The sequence below is a fragment of the Rhinolophus hipposideros genome (genome assembly GCF_964194185.1).
Source record: "Rhinolophus hipposideros genome assembly, chromosome: 9".
NCBI classification, from domain to species: Eukaryota; Metazoa; Chordata; class Mammalia; order Chiroptera; family Rhinolophidae; genus Rhinolophus; species Rhinolophus hipposideros.
This window is the reverse complement of record NC_138055.1, coordinates 57778567-57799975: the sequence shown is the minus strand read 5'-3', so window position 1 is coordinate 57799975 and position 21409 is coordinate 57778567.

The window sequence follows — 21409 nt, the reverse complement described above, 5'->3', positions numbered from 1 at the left end:
ATAGAGCCATAGATAGGGGAGTCATACCACTATATTCTCGATGGTGGCTGGTCGAGACACAAAAGCAAACATCCGCTAGTACCCCAAGGGGTCTTCCTGCACCCCAGTCTCACTGGCAGCCGGGAGAGACACACGAAGTAGGATCCACATGATCCACAATCTGCCATCCACACTTGCTAACACCACTTGCTAGCCGTAATCCGCCGTCCACTTCTCTGCCAACCAACCAACCCCCCTTGCTACCTGCAATCTGCACTTGCTAGCTCATCCACGATGGTTATATCAGTAGCCAATTGCTAACTGGTTACAGACAATGGCCAACTAGTTACAGCTGATGGCCATCTACTACCTGAGCCAGCACTTTTCCACTTGAGGCCGAGAGCCTGGAAACTGCTCTCTGGGATTCTGTCTCCACATTCCACCCTTACAGGGTCTCACCTCACAATCTAAGCAACAAGCATTTTCCATGAGGGGCCTTGTGTCAGGAACCCAGCTCATGAGAAAAAGTTCCAGTCCAATTCAAGTAATGTCCTAGGGGGTGTCCCTCAATGTACACCTACTTCCTGGGCACAGCCAGGGTTCTCAGGATATAGTGCTGAAACAATAGTGGCTCACAGCCAACGTACTTATATATTCTCGATGGCGGCCAGTCAAGACACAGGAAGCAAACATCCGACTGCACCCCAACAAGGAGTCTTCTTGCACCAGTCTCACTGATGGCCGGGTGAGACACAGGAAGCAACATCCACCAGTTCCACCACACGGTGGCACATTCCCAAGCAAATAGTCAAGCGGTCCATCAAATCAAGGATAGAGCCAATTCCCCATCGTCCACAGTCATTCACCAGGGTTCTGCGTTGGCCTCACAATGTGTGCCCTCTCTGCAGGGCGAGGACTCCAAGTTTTCCCCAACTTGGGTGAGGGCCTCAGCAAGCACTTCCCAGCCCACACAGCCACAACAACCTTCGCTTTCTCTGGCCTACGCTGGTTGGAGAACCATCCATGTCTTCCCACCCTTCCACAGGGGTCCGGCACTCCGGCAGCTGCATGGCCCCCTCCACTGGTCGGAGAGCCGTCCATGTCCTCCCACCCCTCCTTGGGGGTCCAACTCCTGAGAACAGTGGCCACCAGGCACCACACATTTTGTGGGGACCACATGTTCTCCTGCTCAGAGTCAGACATCATTCCTACTTGGCCAGAATCCTGCTCGCCATGCCAGGAGTCCAAGTGGGTGGTGGCCTCACTGCAAGATGTCGGAGCCTACAGCAGCAACAGACCACCAAAGGGAAGGCGACCCCTTCTATGGCCAAGAGGGTGGTATGCCATCTGGTGGCTCGAGTCTCCCAGGCAGACCGCGCCTCTCGTTCCCAGTGCAGCTCCTCATGGGTAGCCTGAAGCTGAACTTTCACACACACAAACTACTCCACCATCCTTCGGAGAGTTTTTGCCGGCACCATACCCTCCTCGCTGCGCCATGTGTCATGAGGGGTCTCTGGTCCCGCTCCTCACATAAGAACGCAGGATATGGCGAGGCCAAAAAGGAACACCAATAGAGCCATAGAAAGGGGAGTCATACCTTTGTATTCTCAATGGCAGCTGGTCGAGACACAAAAGCAAACATCTGCCAGTACCCCAAGGGGGGGGGGGGGTCTTCCTGCATCGCAGTCTCACTGGCGGCCAGGCGAGACACACAAAGTAGGACCCACATCATCCACAATCTGCCATCCATGCTTGCTAACCCCACTTGCTAGCTGCAATCCACTGTTCGCTTCCCTGCCAACTAACCAACCCCTTTCTACCTGCAATCCGTGCTTGCTAGCTCAGCCATAGCACTTATATCATTGGCCATTGGCCAACTAGTTACAGCTGATGGCCATCTACTACCTATGCCAGCACCTTTCCACGTGAGGTCGAGAGCCTGGAAACTGTTCTCTGGGACTCTGTCCCTACACCCAGCAAGGAGAACAGGGCACACAGCCAGTGTAGATGGGTGTGGAACATCAAGGGCTCTAAGTAAGAGAGACAGGACCTTGACTGTCATCCAGACAGAAGGCTTCTCCTTCAGCCTTTTGTGGAGCACCTGTTCTGTATAAAGAATGCCACCAGGAACATGTAAACCTTTCCTAATTTTATCTTCTCAATAGCCCTGCAAAACAGCTCTTATTATCCTCATTTTATGTGAGGAGCCTGAGGTCCAGAGAAGTTAACTGCTCAGTGGCATACACCTGATAAGTAATCAAGCAGGGCTTCCAACCTGGGTCTTTCATCTGTACAAACTCAACCTTAAAAAAAAAAAAAAAAAAACTCAGTTTAAATCATAGTACTACTTGGATTCTCTACTACAGTAATATGGAAATGCTAGGAGCAAAAGGTGGGTGGAAGGTGAATCAATAACAGCAGCAAAATAGCAAACACAACAGCTAAAGTGGTATGAGGGAGCAGAGTGTCTTGGGTAATTGGCACAGACTAAAGAGGAAAAGCTGGCAACAAGAGGGAGGTAAGTAAGAGGAGAGAGTGGGGCTGGGGTTGGCAGAGAGGGTGTCATGGGACGCTGTAACACTTACCACTAATACCATGAAATTGGTTTATTTTAAATTCAAATAGAATTTGCTATTTACAGCATAAAATAGTGCAATATAAAAATATATTTAGACGATCACATATACCTTAATGAAAGAAACTTAACATAATATAAATTACCAGAATAATGTACAACCACAATGCTTCAAAGAAACAAATGTCTTCAGATTTGTTCGTTTCCAGTTTAAACATTTGTTTTCCTAGAACATATGTCCTATAAATAATCTAACACCCAATATAAAATCTGGCAGGAAATATAGCCCATTAAATATCTCCCATTGTGCTTTCTTTATCTGTCATATGGTTTAATGTGACTTTATTAACTGTGATAATTGCTCCTTTACTGCTAATGATAATATGATACTGTTAAAAATCAACTTCCAAGGTAATTGTTTTTATGCTTTCTACCTCCCTCAGTACTTGCTCTCAAAGTGTGTACATGACTCTTAAGTTAAATTAGGCTTGTGTATTTGAGTCAATTTAGTCTCCTCTCCCGAAGGTAAATCCAGGACTATACTAATTTCTTCCTCCAAATTTCTACTATTTTACTTAACTCCAGGAACATAATATCCTTCCCTGCAACTGTAAGTTTAAAATGTAAGAATAGACGTGAAGTGTCGGTTATACCATCTGCTTATAATAATTGATAACTAGTGATAGTCTAGTAGTAGCAGTAGCAGTGGTCATAACTGGTAATAAACAGTAGTAACAATATCCAATAAAGAGCTCTAAAAGAAATGAGCATTTACTAGTTGTTTATCTTGCTTTCAGGGGTTTCCTTTGTATTGTTCAGAGGAGAAAATGCTAACATCTGGCCCATCCAAAGAGATGTCTCAGGTTTTCATTATTTACTGACACTAACTGCCAGACTTTCCAGCTTACTTTTCTTGCTCTGAGTCCATGCTTACCAAAGAACCTCTTGGTAGTGGTTCACCTTGCCATGTGGATTTGCCATCCAGGGAGAGAATGCACTCATTACCTGATATGAGCATCTCAGACTTTTCATGTTTTCTCTTATAACTCCAGTTTACAAAAAAAAAAAAAAAAAAAAAAAAAAAAAAAAAAAGGAATGAAGAGAAATAGCTCACCTTATGGAAATTCTAACTTAAGATTTTTTTTCTATTTCCTCTTTTATTCACTGAATTCTCCATTGAGTAGGGAAAACTTTTCTGCACAGCAAAGGAAACAATTAACAAAATGCAAAGGCAACCTATGGAATGTGAAAAAATATTTGCAAACCCTATATCTTACCACAGGTTAACATCCAAAACATATAAGGAACTTATACAACTTAATAGCAAAATAAACAAAAAACATTAAAAATGGGCAAAAGACTTAAATAGACATTTCTTCACAGAAGACATTCCAATGGCCAACAAGTCTATGAAAACATGCTCACTATCATCAATTAATAGGGAAATGCAAATCAAAACTATAACAAGATATTACCCCTCACCTCTTAGGATGGCTATTATTTTTTTTAAAAAGTATTTGCAAGGAGAAATTGGAACCCTTGTACTCTATTGGTGAGGATGTAAAATGGAAAATAGCCACTATGGAAAACAGTATGGCGGTTTCTCAAAAAATTAAAAATAGAACTACTGTACGGTCCAGTAATCCCACTTATGGGTATATATCCAAAAGAACTAAAATCAGGAACTCAAAGAGATATCTGCACTTGCATGTTCATTGCCGTATTATTCACAATAGCCAAGACATGGAAACAACCTAAATGTTCATCAGTGGATGAATGGATAAAGAAAATGTGATAGAAACACACAATGGGATATTATTCAGCCTTAAAAAAGAAGGAAATTCTGACGTATGTTATAACATGGATGAACCAGGAAGGCTTTAGGTTAAGTGAAATAATCCAGTCACAGAAGAACAAATGTTGCATGATCCCACTTATGTGAGATATCTAAAATAGTCAAACTCATAGAAAAAGAGAGTAGAATGGTGGTTGTCAGGGGTTGGGGGAGGATGAAATAGGGAAATTGTTGTTTACTGAGTATAAGTTTTCAGTTATACAAGAGGAGTAAGTTCTAGAGATCTGCTATACAAACAGTGTATACAGTTAACAATACTGTATTGTACACTTAAAAATTTGGTAAGAGGCTAGATCTCATGTTAATTGTTCTTAACATATTTCTTTTAAATAGGTGAGTATAGAAGGTGTTTCTCTAAGAAGAAAATAGCAAAATAATACTAAATGATTGTTTTTTGGTTTCTTTTAATGAAAGAAGATAGTTTTAAAAATAAAGAATGATAATAGTAAATAAGAAGTGTTCAAAATTCTGTCCCAGCACTACTAACTATCAGTAATGACCTCTGACAGGTTACTTTTGCTTTCTGGACCTCAGTTTTCATTTACAATTAAGGCAGTTAGTTGGTCAAAGGCATTGTGCCAAACAAACTATGTGTCAATGAGGGTTGCGTATGACCAGGAATCTATTTTATCTTCCAGATAAACATGGCTTTGCCAATATACCTATTTAAAAAAATCTCTAAATTGTTTCTCATCACCCAAAATACAAAATAGTTGTAGGGATTTTCAAACAAAGTAAAATGTGGTTTAGGTTGATGTTGGTAATGACAGACAGATTTTCATAGATGTTGAAATTTTCTAAGGCATGGTTAACCAACTTCCATTGCAATATTGACCCAGTTCCCCAAACATTTTATTCTCAGCCAATGTAGACATGGTAATTAAACTTCTAGAGGGAGACTCTGTTGGGCCACAATGTATTATTTCTTTTGTTAAAAAATTTGCTGTTTCTTTAGTCCTGCTTAAAACTGGGCTTTGCGTTTTGCACTATGTATCTGGAAATTTATGGAAGAGAAAAAGAGAACTACTTTGTCTTTCTTCCAGATTACAACTCAGATCTCAGCTGTCTATGAAATCAGTCCATTGTTACTAAGATCTTAGAAATCTGTGGAAACACTGGGAAAGTCTCTGAAGTTTATTAGAGTGTGTTTATATTAATTCTGAAGCAGCCTAAACATTTATTCTATGTAGTAGACTGTAAAATTTAACTCATTTATGATGTCTATCCTGCTATTTCTTTACAATAACGTTGGATGAAGGACTGACATGAATTGGAAATTTGATTCTTCATCCAAAGTATGTTTTGGGAGACATGATGTATCAGGTAAAAATATGTAACTAATATTTGGATTACTATATATCCTTGCTATTTGGGGATTAGTCTATGAGATAAATATAAAGTAAACAGATAAAGCCTCCAGGGTAAACCTAATATGAGATTTCAATTCTGCCATTTGAAAACCTTTGTGGCATCCTGCCCTTAGTTCTTATGGAAGAGTGTCTTTGAAATAGGATTTTAATAAACAAAACTACAAAGGAAAAATATCCAGAATAATGGAGAAAAGATATAAAAACGATGCCGGTATTCTTGAACCAGTGCATTAGGGCATATCTATTTTGGTATTGAGTCATTTATGTGGTGAGATTGTTTCAGGCATTGTGAATGGAACAATACATAAAGACTATTACCATAAAGTTTTCTTTTATTGAGCACATACACCCTACACAGCAAAAAGTATCATACATGCACAATTTCCCAACAAATCCATGGAACTGGTATTGTCAGAACTGTTTACAGGTGAGGAAATTGAGATTCCAAGAGTTGAAATGAATTGCTCAAGGTCGCTTATAAAAGTTCAATATGAGATTTGAATGAAGGCTGTCTGCTTGATAGACTTCCTCTGAAGAAACTAGATCTCACGAATTCCACTAATAAAATATATCATCCTTAACTTGAAGGTAATCTAATCAAAGTACTCGTTCATCATTAAGATGATCAAAAATATTAGATAATTCCTGCTATATTTGTATTTTCAATCTATAGACTTAAGTTTAAAAAAAGGAATACTTAATTTTTTAAGTCTGAGATTCTTACAACTTTCAGTAGGGTCACACATACAAGGAAAAGGAACTCAATGAAACTGATAGATACAGAGGGAATTTTGATTTAAAGAATTTCATTTGGAAAGGAGAAAGAACCTTTTTGAAAGAAAAGTCTAAAGTTAGAAAATAAGACAGATGTTCTTTAAGTAAACTTGCTATTTTACCCTTAAAACAGTATAGAGGGAACTGTTTTAAATTCTGCTAAAAATACAAATTGTTTTTTCAATAGGAAATTAGAAAACTTGGTTTCTTTCTAAGTCTCTTGATTCCTTTTCTCCATCTCTCACCAATGGAACAACAAGGAGGTTAAGAAACTCCAGCATGCTGCCTGTTTTCTGTAAATAAAGTTATTGGAAAATAGCCACGCCCATTTATTTATGTATTGTATATGGCTGCTTTTGCATTAAAAAAGCAGTTGTTATAGATAGAGACCATATGACCCACATAGCCCAAAATATTTACTATCTGGCAATTTATAGCAAAAAGTTTGCCAACCCGTGACCTATGTAGTCTGCAGAGAAATTCAAGGAACTCTTACTTCTTCCTTTCTAGCTCTCTGAAAGTTCTGTCTCCATTTTTGTTTCTCCATTCTCCACTTCTCCTGACATTTTATTTTGGAGAGTTGAGTTGGCTTAAGAGGAAGGGTGCAGATCTCAGAACCAGACTGCTGAGGTTCAAAATCCATTTGCTCTACAACCTTGGAAAATGTGCTGAACTCCTCCTGTGCTTAAATTGTGTCCTTTGGGTTACTGCTCCCATTCCTGCTCTACTATTGCTATTTTTTGGCCACCTTCATCTCTGTTGTACTGAAACAGGAATCTCAGGGGCTAGCACTTCCTGTGCTTCCTGCCAGGATGGAATTCCTGATAGGGCTCACCAGTTGTCCTTCCACACAAAACCAGAAACTGTGGCATCACATTAAGCTTTCCATCTCCAGAGCTTTATTAGGGAAAGTATCTCCTAGAAGTGCAAGTTACTTATGAATAGTGTATCCAAGCTCCATGGGGAAGGAAATCAGTCTTTCTTCTCTCTGAGCAGTTTCCGGGAGTCCCACAGTGCCCACACTGCTAACGTCTCCCTACTAGGATGCCTACTCTTGTCTGGAGGTCTACTACTTGAGTTGCCCACATGCCATTTACACAATCATTGTGGGGTGAGGATACAAAGGCTGCTTGTGTCCCATGGGAAATATCATATAATGGAATGAACTCTAAGCCAGGAGGGAAGGTGCCTGGATTTTAGTTCTGGCTCTACTCAAAATTGCTTCATAACCTTAAACTATCCCTTTAACCTTTCTGTATTTTCCTCTTCTCACCTCTAAAATCAGGCACACTAGATAATCTCCAAGTTTCCTTATAGCTGTAAGATTTTTATGATGCTATGGAACCATGGACTGACAATATGCGACACTTAAAACTTACCCACAGAAAGTCTATTCAAACAGAATTCAGCCTGAGTTAAGATCATCAGCTGTCTGGCCTACTGAGGCAATGATCTTTGTCTTAGGAAAAGAGGTTAATGGATCATCCTCTCTGAGGATCCTTTATGTCAAACAGGTTAAAAAATTGTAAAGAAGGAAAAAAAAATAGGTTACATAGTCTTTTTAGACTTAGGCCAACTATTTCTTGCAAAGAAAAAGAAATGACTTATTTTTCTTAGCAATAATTTCTATACCCCAAGCTATATTTTAACAGAAGCCTGGAGGCTCCTGGCAAAGGAAATATATATGACAGTATATTGGAGGAGTTTAAATGTCAAATTTATTCAATGTTTTCAAAGCAATAGCTTTAATAAAAGTGGGGAAAAGGCATCCAAGGACTAAATTTGGGGACAAAGATTAAAGGCTGTTCATTTGTATGAAGAAAAAGGAAAATATGACATAATTTGAAAAATGAAAATAATATGAAAGTATAGATGTTTGAATTTCAATAGCATAAAATAAAAATTTCAAACTATTCCTGATACATGATGAGAGGTCTTTATTTTTAATCCCGTTTCAAGAGAACAGAATTAAAAGTATTGAATTTGGGTTTGTGAGAGGCCTTTTTCAAATTCCATTCCTGAATAAAGAATGAATATACTAAGCACAGGTATTCAGCCTTAAATATTGTAACGAATTCTTTGAGAACATGTTCGTGGGCCACATTGATCAGTGATAGATGCTAACATTTCTCAGTTGCTACTTCAAGAGTTTTATCATGCCTGTTTAAACCCATTTAAAATGAAGAAGAGAAAAATCAAATCGAATAACTTGTCTTTTGTTTTGATAATTTATGGAGTCCAGTAAATGAGTTTTTATAAATGGATTTACAGTGCTTTTTTTTCAAAATAGAATATTGAGATTCTTTAAATTGGAGTGTGTGCAAAGAGGATGGTTTTGCAAAGAACTGGTGACAAATACCAGAAAGTGTTTGTTCATATCTGTATGGGGTGGGGGGGGAGAACGTATATTTAAGCAGTGTGCCTGTCACACAAGAAGACTCTAAAGGGCATGGCAGTGCCCAAGATGAAGAACAACCCGCTCATGAATCCAGAGGCCATGGCAGGTAAGCTTCACTGCCCAGCTGCTACTGACTCCAGCCTGTTGGGCTTTGTAGCACACTCTCAAAGCAAGAATTTCTGGAAACACATCCAAAAAGGTTAGAAACATCAAGATCGCATTCTAAAATCCATCAACAATAACAAAGTAATTATCACATCATCTCTGAAAGCATCCACGAGCACCCTATCCCTCACTTAATACGCCATTAACATTGCACTGAGGTCCTGTTTCTTGCCTTGACCTCACTCTTACACACTTGAGCGGCTGAGTTCTCTTCTTGCATGTTCCAATAAACAAGTCCTTGAGATTTGGCCCTGGCTCAACCACATGCTGAGCCCCCTACTTGCAACCCCACTGATGTGTACTCATTTCTACAGCTGGATACATAAGCCTTTCAATCCCACAGTCATCCAACAGCATCACTGTGGCAATGTGTACACTCACTTGTAGCCAAAGTAAATTTTGCGCTTTGATCAAAATTAATTGGTGTAAAGACTTCACAGTGAGCCAAAGTGCCTGGGAATTCTGATAGGTAACCACTGAGTGATTAAAACAACAACAAAAACCTTGTCAATTCAATAGTCTTGAAGGTTGAACAACTGAAGATTCTAGGGTGCCTGATTTTTATATCATGATTTTTAACTAAAGCATACACAAATACACATTGACACATACTACCTTTTCCAGACACATCAAAATTTTAGTCATAAATTTAAGGATAGAGTTAAAATGTTTACAGTGTTTATGACTCATGCATAATTGATTTAGGCACTCTGTGTTGCAGTACTTTTCATGATTATTTTCCCTTTCAGAGCATTTACAGATATTTTATATTCATCTTTTGAGATGCTGTATCATGTTTTCTTTCAGCTTACTAAGTGACCTGGACATCACAATGAATTGGAAACATTTGCCCTTTTTGTATTTTAGGGTTTGGGCGGCAGAGGGTAGCAGAGAGAGTTGTTAATGAATTGGATTGATTGTATGGTGTGGTATTTTCTTGCTCATTTGCATCAGTGTAGTAGAAGCTTATATGTCACCCAAAAGTAGCCCCAATTAGGCTGTCAACACTACGGCCCAATATCAGAATGATTGTAAGTTATTCCTAGAAGAGCACGTGCCTGCCAAGCACATAACAGGGCTTCACAGTTTTGACCTTCTTTCATGTAGTCCATCTGTATCCAGTGCCTGGCACAGAAGACAATACTTCCAGCTGGTACTTTAGGTACATCAGGCCACCAGAGGTAATGAACGCACTTGACATTTACAGTTGGGTCTAAATTCACCACTGTAGCAAATAACAGGAGTTGGATTAATGAATGACCAGTGTGCAGAGATACAGACCATCTCAATGGAGACCTCCCTGGAGTCTCGAGGCTTACAAAAGGAAATAAACACATTTGGAAGGCCAGGAATGGTTTATGGATTATGTGTGCTAACCATGTGCAATCCTCAGCAGGAAAAACACAGCCAGGTATCTGAAGCAGAATTGGAGTGTGCCCAGGCGTGTCAGGGGAAGGGATTTTTATCTCTAATAGTCTCAGCCAGCTTAATATGAAACTTGCATCAGCAGTTTGCACCAAACTCAAAGACTTTCATAGTTCTCTATGGAGCCAAATACTTCTTTATTTAACTAGCTGTTGAATAAGCATGGCAGAATAGTGAAGTATTTTCTGACTATGAAGGAAATTAAACCTTTCTTCTTATCCTCAAAAAAATGAGGAGAGAAATTGTTCCTTTATTCCTTTTTTATTATTATAAAAGGGATACATTTATATTTTTAAAATTTTAATGCACAAAAGCAAAAAGAAGGATATAAAAAATCACCTGCAATCCTCACTCAGATAAACCCTGTCAGTAGTTGTATTAATATCCTTCTAGTCTCCTGTCAATATATGTATATACAATTAATTGAAAATAAATACAAGATGAAGTATAAAGTATAAAAATATGCCACTTGTTTTTATTTTTCTTCACTGAAACATCACGACCATCTTCCCATGACATTATTTTTCCACTGCTTCATTTTTAATGGCTTTCGATATTGTAGTATAACCCTACTGTAATTTACTTAAACAATCTCATACTACTGGACATTCAGGTTTTGTCTACCTGTTTTGTTACTATAAGCAATGCTGTAATGAACATTAAGAAGAGACCTGTCTCTTGAAATAGGTTCCACTTTTAATCTTTCCAAACATCCTTTTTGCCATTTCATCCGTAGTAAATTACCTAGGCACCCACTTTCTCACCAAGCATCTAGTTTTCCTCTTTCTCTGGAACTTTACTAGTGTACGAATATGGGAATGACAGGAAATATTTGAAGAGCTGTCACATAGAAGAGAATTTATCATGGTTCTATGTTTTCCCTAAGGACAGAACTAGAACCAATGGTGAGAAGTTACGGGAGAGCAGATGTCCACTCAATATGTGAACTTTGAAGCATGAAATAAGCTGACCTGTAGAGTGATGAGCTCAGGTCAGGCCCTCCTCGATATTCAAGCAGGGGTTAGAAATACATCTGTGGATGAGCTTTAGAAGGGGTTCTTATTATGAATGGGAAATAGATTAGACTGGATTTTTCCAAGCTTTTTGTTTGCTTTATAAAATGGAAAATTTCCTGAAAATTATGTGAACCCTGTATAAACAAGGGCAGCATTTTATTAGCATAAGAGTGATTTACTATGAAGTCAGTCAATGAGAAAATTTGAAAATTGGTGGTCCCCAGTATATTTAAAACTTATCACATAAACAAAATAAAGGACAAAAATCATATGATTACATCAATTGATGCAGAAAAAGAGTTTGACAAGATACAACATCCATTTATGATTAAAACAATAAAACAGGTACAGAAGGAAAATACGTTAATGTAATAAAGGCCATATATGACAAACCCTCAGCTAATATTTAATAATTAATGGTGAAAAACTGAAGCCCTTTGCTCTACGTTCAGGAACACGACAGGACTGTCCCCTATCACCTCCGCTTTTCAACATAGAGTTGGAAGTCCTCGCCAAAGCAATCAGGCACGAGAAAGAAAGAAAAGGCAATCAAATTAGGAACGAAGAAGTTAAATTGTCGTTCTCTGAAGATAACATGATACTGTATATAGAAAACCCTAAATACTCCACAAAAAGCTATTAGAAACAATCAATGAATACAGTAAAGTTGCTGGCTACAAAATCAACATACAAAAGTCCATTGAATTCCTATATATTAACAATAAAGATTTCTGAGATTAACAATCTCAGAAAAATAAAAATAAAACCCAATTCCTTTTGCGATTGCAGCAAAAAGAATAAAATACCTAGGAATATACTTAACCAAGGATGTGAAAGACCTATATCCTGAAACTATGACATTTTTAAAAGAAATTGAAGAAGACACAAAGAAATGGAAAGACATTCCGTGCTCATGGATTGGAAGAATCAACATAGTTCAAATGGCCGTATTACCCAAAGCAATATACAGATTTAATGCAATCCCCAGAAAAATCTCAATGGCATTTTCTAAAGAAATGAAACAAAACATCATCAGATTTGTATGGAACCACAAAAGACCCGAATAGCCAAAGCCATCCTAGGGAAAAAGAACAATGCTGGAGGTATCACACTCCCTGACTTTAGCTTGTACAACAGGGCAACAATGATCAAAACAGCATGGTATTGGCAGAAAAAGACACATAGACCAATGGAATAGAACTGAGAACCGAGAAATAAACCCACATAAATATGGACAGATAATTTTTACAAATAAGCAAAAAACACGCAATGGAGAAAATACAGCCTCTTCAATAAATGGTGTTGGCAGAATTGGAAAGCCACGTGCAAAAGAATGAAATTGGACTGCTCTCTGCCACCATGTACCAAAATTAATTCAAAATGGATCAAAGACTTAAGCATAAGACCTGAAACAATCAACTGCATAGAAGAAAACATAGGTACTAAACTTATGGGCCTTGGGTTCAAAGAGCATTTTATGAATTTGACTAAAAAGGCAAGGGAAGTAAAAGCTAAAATAAATGAAAGGGACTATATTAAACTTAAAAGCTTTTGCACAACAAAAGAAACCATAGACAAAATAAAGAGGCGACCAACTGAATGGGAGAAGATTTTTGTAAACAGTGTCTCTGATAAGGGGCTAATATCCAAAATATACAAGGAACTCATACAACTCAACAACAAAAAAACAAACAACCCAATTGAAAAACAGCCAGAGGACCTGAAGAGACATTTCTCCAAAGAGGATATACAAATGGCAAATAGACATATGAAAAATGCTCAACATCACTAATCATCATAGAAATGCAAATAAAAACCACAATGAGATATCACCTCAGCCCAGTCAGAATGGCTATCATCAACAAGACAAATAGTAACAAATGTTGGAGGGGCTGTGGAGAAAAAGGAACCCTCATACACTGTTGGTGGGAATGCAGCCTGGTGCAGCCGCTATGGGAGGCAGTGTGGAGGTTCCTCAAAAAATTAAGAATATAATTACCATGTGACCCAGCAATCCCTCTCCTGGGTATCTACCAAAAAAAATCTGAAAATATTTATCCATAAAGAGAAGTGTGCTCCAATGTTCATTGCAGCTTTATTTACAGTGGCCAAGACATGGAAACAACCAAAATGTCCTTCAATAGATGAATGGATAAAGAAGTTGTGGTATATATATACACAATGAAATACTATTCGGCTGTAAGAAAAGGTAAAATAAGACCATTTGTGACAACATGGATGGATCTTGAGATTATAATGCTAAGCAAAATATGTCAGACAGAAAAAGTAGAGAACCATATGATTTCACTGGTATGTCGTATATAAATCGAAAACAACAAAAGAACAAGACAAACAACTGAAAGAACAAAAACTCATAGACATAGACAATAGTTTAGGGGTTACCAGAGGATAAGGGAGGAGTGGGGAGCGGGACTCTAGAAGAGGGTAAAGGTGATCCAATATATGGTGATGGAAAGAGAACTGACTCTGGGTGGTGAACACACAATGTGAGATATAGATAATGTATTACAGAATTGTACACCTGAAATCTATGTAAATTTGCTAACAATTGTCTCCCCAATAAACTTTAATTTAAAGAGAAAAAAAACTTGGGTATCTGACATATTTAGGGAGAGCTTTATTTTTAATAATTTACAAATATATAAATTATGATTTGAAAAATTTTTGGAATCAATTACAGTCTTTGAATTATCTCTATAATTTTATGGTTTTGTGGAATGAAGATTGAAAACCAGTGCCCTGGATTGTCCTTAAGAACCTTTCTAGTTCTAAGATTCTAAATTTTTGCAAAATTTTGAAAGGATTATATTTGTATGAGACAGTTTCATGATTTAAACGCTGCTCTACCATATGCGGTGATGCTTCTATTGACAGAGAGTAACAATTGGAGAGTATGTGAGGGGTACTGTCAGTCAGACTGAGGCAGGATGTGAACTTGGGATCAAGAGAAAGCTGAAATGAGTTTGCATTGGTTCTTGAATAACGAGTTCTGGCTAACAGGTGTGGCATGGAGGACTGAATCAGGCAACAGTGATCAAAAGCCTAAGATAAGAGTTGAAATCTAGGTTGTGTATATTGATGGCAGGAAAGGAGACTAACAAGCAATAGAGTGTCTTGTTATGTGGCAAATTTTGTACAAAGCAGGAAGTCTTTCTGTCCTTCCTGCCAAAGTCATGTCGTACTTTCAAAGGGTGGACAGACAGACCTGAGCTCAAAATTATAGGTTCATAAAAGGTCCTGTTTTTGATGGCACAAAGAAACAGGCAGAGTGGACATCTCTGACACTAATAGTTTATGGGTGGGATACTTTATAAGCAACCAGTTATGCTTAGGAATAGTGTTCTTTGGTCTGGGATAGTCTTTAAGGAGATTTGCTAGGCTTACAAGCACATGGTGCCCTCTGGGTTGGGAAAGTCTAGTGTGCTGTAGGAGGAGAAACTTGAGGAAGATTAACTTCTCTTCCATTCTGAAGCAGGGAATGAATGAATCAAGCTCAAGCCACAGTGCTGTCTCCAGGGCAGCACAGACTTAGCCCTCGATGTTGTGTCTAACAGAAGCAAGACAATTAAGAAGGCATATGTTTCTTAGAATGCTGGTGGTCCCAATTCATTAGACTGTTCATCACATCTACATAAATAATACGCTTGGAAGTCACTTCTTTTTTTTTATGTATAGCATGACTTTATTTTTATTAAAAGTAATGATTACATATGTATGTATGTATGTTAGTTGCATGGAAGTGTCTGGATGAATATATATCAAAATTGATAACTGGATTTTTATGGGGGCAGTAATTATAACAAATTTCACTTTATATTATATAGTTATATAATATTTTATATAATTAAATGCAGTAGGCATATACACTTTTCTAGTCAGAAAAACCTTTTTTTCTTAAATATTTTTGAAAATTTGTTTAAACTTTTGTTTGTTTTAATTAAAGTTTATTGGGGTGACAATTGTTAGTAAAGTTACATAGATTTCTGGTGTACAATTCTGTAATACATCATCTATATCTCACATTATATGTTCACCACCCAGAGTCAGTTCTCCTTCCATCACCATATATTTGACCCCATTTACCCCCTTCTAGAAACTCCCTCCCCCCTTACCCTCTGGTAACCACTAAACTATTGTCTATGTCTATGAGTTTTTGTTTCTTCATTTGTTTGTTTTGTTCTTTTGTTGTTTTCAGTTTTATATACCACATACCAGTGAAATCATATGGTTCTCTACTTTTTCTATCTGACTTATTTTGCTTAGCATTATAATCTCAAGATCCATCCATGTTGTTGCAAATGGTACTATTTCTCCTTTTCTTATGGCCAAATAGTATTCCATTGTGTATATATAGGACAACTTCTTTATCCAGTCATCTATCAAAAGACACCCAAACCACCATTTCCATTTCTTGGCCACTATAAATAAAGCAGCAATGAACATCGGAGCACATATATCTTTACGGGTAAATGTTTTCAGATTTTTTTGGGTAGATACCCAGGAGAGGGATTGCTGGATCATGTGACAATTCTATTCGTAATTTTTTGAGGAACCTCCACACTGTTTTCCATAGTGGCTGCACCAATCTGCATTTCCACCAACAGCGTAGGAGGGTTCCTTTTTCTCCACAGCCTCTCCAATACTTGTTACTAGTTGTTTTGTTGATGAGAGCATTCTAACTGGGATGAGGTGATATCTCTTTGTGGTTTTTACTTGCATTTCTCTGATGATTAGGGGGGAAAAAGTCACTTCAGACACAAAAGCTGCTAATACACACACAGTACACACACATACACAGAGAGCCATATACATATGTAAGTATATATGTAGTATTCATATATGGCTATAGAGTTATGCAATTATCCTTTGATTCTTGAATGGAATACATTTATTCATTAAGTAGTCATTCATTAACTAGCTATTTATGTATCGCCACTGTGCTAAGTACTGGCAGGTACATAACTAAATGACTTTTGTACTGAAGGAAATTATAACGTTGCTGAGAAACACACAACATATACTTTAAGCAGTAGTCTTATTCTATATGTTTTGCAGATGGCTCCCAGGTAGGTTATCTTACTTCGGCCACAGTATTTCAGTAATTTCCAACTGAGAGAGACCCAGAGATCACCTCCTCCACCAGGTTAGAGATGAGCAAACATGAGGCCCAGAGAGATTGTGACTTACTTAGACAATTAATATCAGAACCAAAATCTTCTGATTTAAGAGCAATGCACAGATCACATTAATTCTTCCCATGCAAATAGATATGCTAATGCCTCTTTTTCTTTGTAATACACATTTAAGTTTCAGTTTTTCCAGTTCAATTCTAAGTTTGTAAAATAGCTTGAACTACTTTTCAAATATTTGAGGTTTGGTTTGATATAAATCATATTTATGAAGAACACTTCATTTTAATTTACAAAGCTATATTATATAAAGGGAGAATTAAAACATATGTTTCTGATTCATTTACAATTAAACTCGACCTCTTATTTTGCAATAGTCATTTGATGCTTAGATACTTCATTGTGGTTTCAATATAGTTTCTCCTAAAAGTAGAAATCATAGTTCATTAAGATTAAATAAATTCACTCCTAAAAAACAGCATGTATGCCTCAAAACTAGTTTTCATAATATTTTATTAGATTCCAAACTTAATAGAAATTGCTCATTTTTTACTAAAGCAAACTTATTTTCCACTTAAAAAATTTTTCAACTCCTTATGTGCTATTTAGATAAAGTGATTTTATTTTATATTTCTTAGAATCCTACAGGATACGTATATCACAGTTATTAAAAAACGACTTTTGTTGTCAAAAAGGAAAGAAGAAGGAGAAAAAAATCACTTGGCTTTTTAAAAAAGGTAATAACAAGACTTTTAAATGAATACCTCTTTTCACCATTCAGACATGAATGAACTTGGCATTAAACCTGTTCTTAATTCAATCCATCTGTTCAATGCCCACTGCTTTATTTTTAGTGCCACCATTTAAAACTGCCTGAAATACTTCATGATGAAAATGACCAAAGAGCACAAATTTCCAATATAATAAACATGTATATGTTCACCAATCAACCATCTTTTTTGACATGGTAATATTTAGTTCATGTCTAATACCAAATATACCTTTTGAAAAAAATTCTGAAATTTATGTGTCAAAGACGTTTAACCACTAATCATGTCGTCCATTCAGTGTGGCACTTGAGTGTAAATCACTAATTTAATGTAATGTCAAGTATATACACTGGATTTTAAAAATTACTAGCAACAAACTAGAAGATGGAGCATGCGTTATCACTGTATAAACTTGTAAGACGCAACCCAAACAAACAACCGCAGTGTATTTAATAAAACTCCGTAGATGGGGTTGTCTATAGTGGCCAGAGCTTTGCTGAGACTCAGGCTTTGCGACAGTCTTCAGACCCACTCACATCCTCACTGTGGGAGTGAGAAGCCACACGGCCACCACAGAGCAGCATGGAGGCAACTGCGGTCAGCCTGGGACAGCACCCAGCAAGCCGTGCTGGTTCGTGCCCAAGCTTTTCCTGCTGATCTCCTCTTTCCAAAACAGCCCTGGGAGTTTCTCAAAAAGACCTGATTGTACTGTGTTGGACTACAGTTTCAGTCTCTGTATGCTTCAGAACCAGAGTTTCCTGTTTCAGCAGGAATTCCTGGTATTTATTTTTAAAGCCAAAAATCAGAAGGTTCCCATACTCTAAAACTTTTTATTTTACCTGAGCTGTACATCAAAGGCACATGACTAGGGAATTTTTATTTTATAAGATCCTGCAGTTTTAGCTTCTGGGATAACGTGTTTTGTACAGAATTTTTTTTTAATAGTCTTTTCATTTCTAATAGAATTCAAAAGCATTGGTGGGGGTGGAGAGAGTAAAAATTTATTCAGTAAGTGCATAGTCCATTGCTTTTCTAGTTTTTAAGTATAATTTTAAACATAATTATTGCCATTGTAAGAGGCAGCATAGTCTAGCAGAGATGACATAAAGACTTCCAAGCAGCAGTGACCTCAGAAAGCATGTATATGAATTCCGTCATGCACAGAGTCAGCCTTGCAAGGTCGAACAATTTCCCTGAGCAGCAGCAAATCAGAGAACTGGTACTCAGGTTCTAAATCCACGTCTGTTGTTCTCTCCACTCCACTGCCTGGACAGGGAGTCAGAAAATGTGGTCTTAGCATTCCAGCAACAATGAGACCTTTCTAGGCTTCAGCTTCCCCATCCATGAAATGAGGGGGATAAGACTGCATGATTTAGTGTCCTTTCCAATAGAAAAAGTTTATGAGTTCTACACAGAAAGTTGCATATTTTTAATTTATAGAAGACACATTTATTTTGAAAGTGCAAAATGCTATATTTTATCTTCTAATCCTTTTTGAATGATTGGTGTAATTATTAAATAAGATAATCCCATGTGTGAAGACCAAGAAATGCCTGATAACTCAGTTGGTGGTAGCTCTTAATATTCTCATTTCCTCTGAGGAAACAGGAATATCTTTACTCTTTGTCAAAATGTCTTCTATGATATTTCCTTTAAGACTTGGGCTCACCTTGCAGCCTAGTTATGCTCCTGACATTTTCCTCACTTCAAACTCATTGTGCAAATTAGAAGCAGGAGAGGCTTAAAGAAATGAAGCAGAAGAGCTATGAAGGGGTTAAGGTAGAGAAATGCTGAGAAGGTGTCCCTATTGGAGAGAAATCCCATGGTAATCTAAAAAAAGAAATATTTCAAGAGAAATGTTTTAATAGTCCACTATTTAGAATAATTAAAGAGGTCAAATGAATTTCTGGGGATTTCCTGATAACTTCCAGTCACCTAAGGGATAGAAAATGTTAAGTATTCAATTAGCAGTGCCCAAGGACACCAAGAGAAGTGCCTGCTACAACTCTGAGGGCTCTCTACACTTTATTAGACCATGTTTTAGGACTTAAAGCAGGGAATTTGCAGCTAATACCCCATCTTGCCTATCATGTATTTATAATGCATCTTGCTGCAAGTCAACATTTAGGACTGCGTTTTTAACTCTGGGTTGCTTTCCAGACGCTTGGAAGCTGTGGCTGTATATGTGATATAGAGCATTTATCCAACTAGTAGCTTCAAGCTTTCCAGTAAGCTGAGCCCCAAATGAACTTTTCTTTCAAAGCCTAATATGAAATAAACACTACCACATCATGCAGCAGGCTATTTTTAGTCAACAGATGACATAAAAGGAGAGAATGGGTGACTCCTAATTTCTAATACCCAGGAGTCCCTTTGGGTTAGAGAAATAATCCGTGGGGCAAGATCCTATCAAAAGCCAAATTTCCAAACCACAAGGGTACCATTCAGTGCTCAGAAGCAAGAACCTGCTAAATCGTACCCTGGTATCCTCCAGAAATGAAGGCACCTGCAAAAAGAAGTTTATTTATACTTGGGGCTACAGGTTACTCATGCACAGGATCCAGCCCCAGTGTTAACGATATGTTGTTTCAAAGATACATGAAATTGTTTCTGTGTTCAGAGGGGAAAAGGAGAAACAAGGGAACAATTCTGGCTACTAGATATGCTCTCCCTCGTGACAATACAGAGCCTTTTCTCTTTCAGGACTCTAGAAATAGTTTTTGTCTTGAGGTAATTTGGGCTAATGGACTGTGTACCAGCCTTCTGGGAGTTAATCTGAGTTTACTGTGGATTGGCAGACCAATCTGCAGCTGGCTACCCGTTTGCAGTTTGAATTTCCTTATCCACAAAATGGGGATAACTATATTGGCTTCTCCACCTCACAATGGCTTCTGCGATTGAATAATTAACGCACCTAAAGTTCCTTCAAACCAGAAAGAACCATATTAATATTCAGAAATATTATTACAACAAATCCCAATGACTAGTCTGGTTAATTTCCTGCTAGGTCAGACAAAAGGAGAAATTACATTGGGTTTGTCAGATGGATGTGATAGTGTTTTGAGTCGAAGGTACCATGATTACTTCAGATTGTTTACAGCAATTTTGAAGTGTGATTTTTTTTTCACCCCTGGAGACAAGAGGGTTTAAATTAATTGACATTCTTTCTTTCATCCTGTGACTGTGAGAAACATCTACTCCCATTTTCTAATCCCAAATTTTGTTTGACATCATACTCTATTTTATAGTCAGTGAGAATTTATTTAGTATCCACATCCACAGATGTGTAATGAGAGAGACCAAAAACCTTCACTTTGTTAAACTTCTTTATTCAATTTGTTACTGGTATGTGTCATGCTCTAAGATTGATACCAAGACGAAAAAGACACAGCCCTGCTTATAGGAGGTCACATTCTAGTTGGGGAGAGGCACCCACACACAGACAATAAGAATGCAAGGACTGAATGAATGTTATCACATAGATACAAAGACCCTCCAAAAGTAAACTTTCTAAAATAAAAACCCATTCGTCATGCTATTCCCATTTAAAACACTGTGTTCAGGATAAAGTACAAGCCTTAATATGGTTTAAACAGACTTCATAATCTGGCTCTTGATTAAAGCACCATCAAGATGGTAAGATGGTAAAGCACCATCTTTACCTTCTCTCACCTCACCCCCAACAGTCAGGTGACCCTTATTGTTCATTACTAGTTCACAAATCCACTGAGCTTTCCATCACCTCCAGGCCTTAACACATGCTGCTTCTTTGGCAGGAAAAGCATTTCCTCCCATATTCCCTCCTCCCCCATTCCACCCCCCAGCTCCTCCTTCTTGACCTAGCTTCTGGCTCACTCCCAATGCTTCAGATTTCAAGAGCCACATCCTTCTGGAACCTTCCCTGAAGTCTCAGATTCTTTTGTGACTTTTTA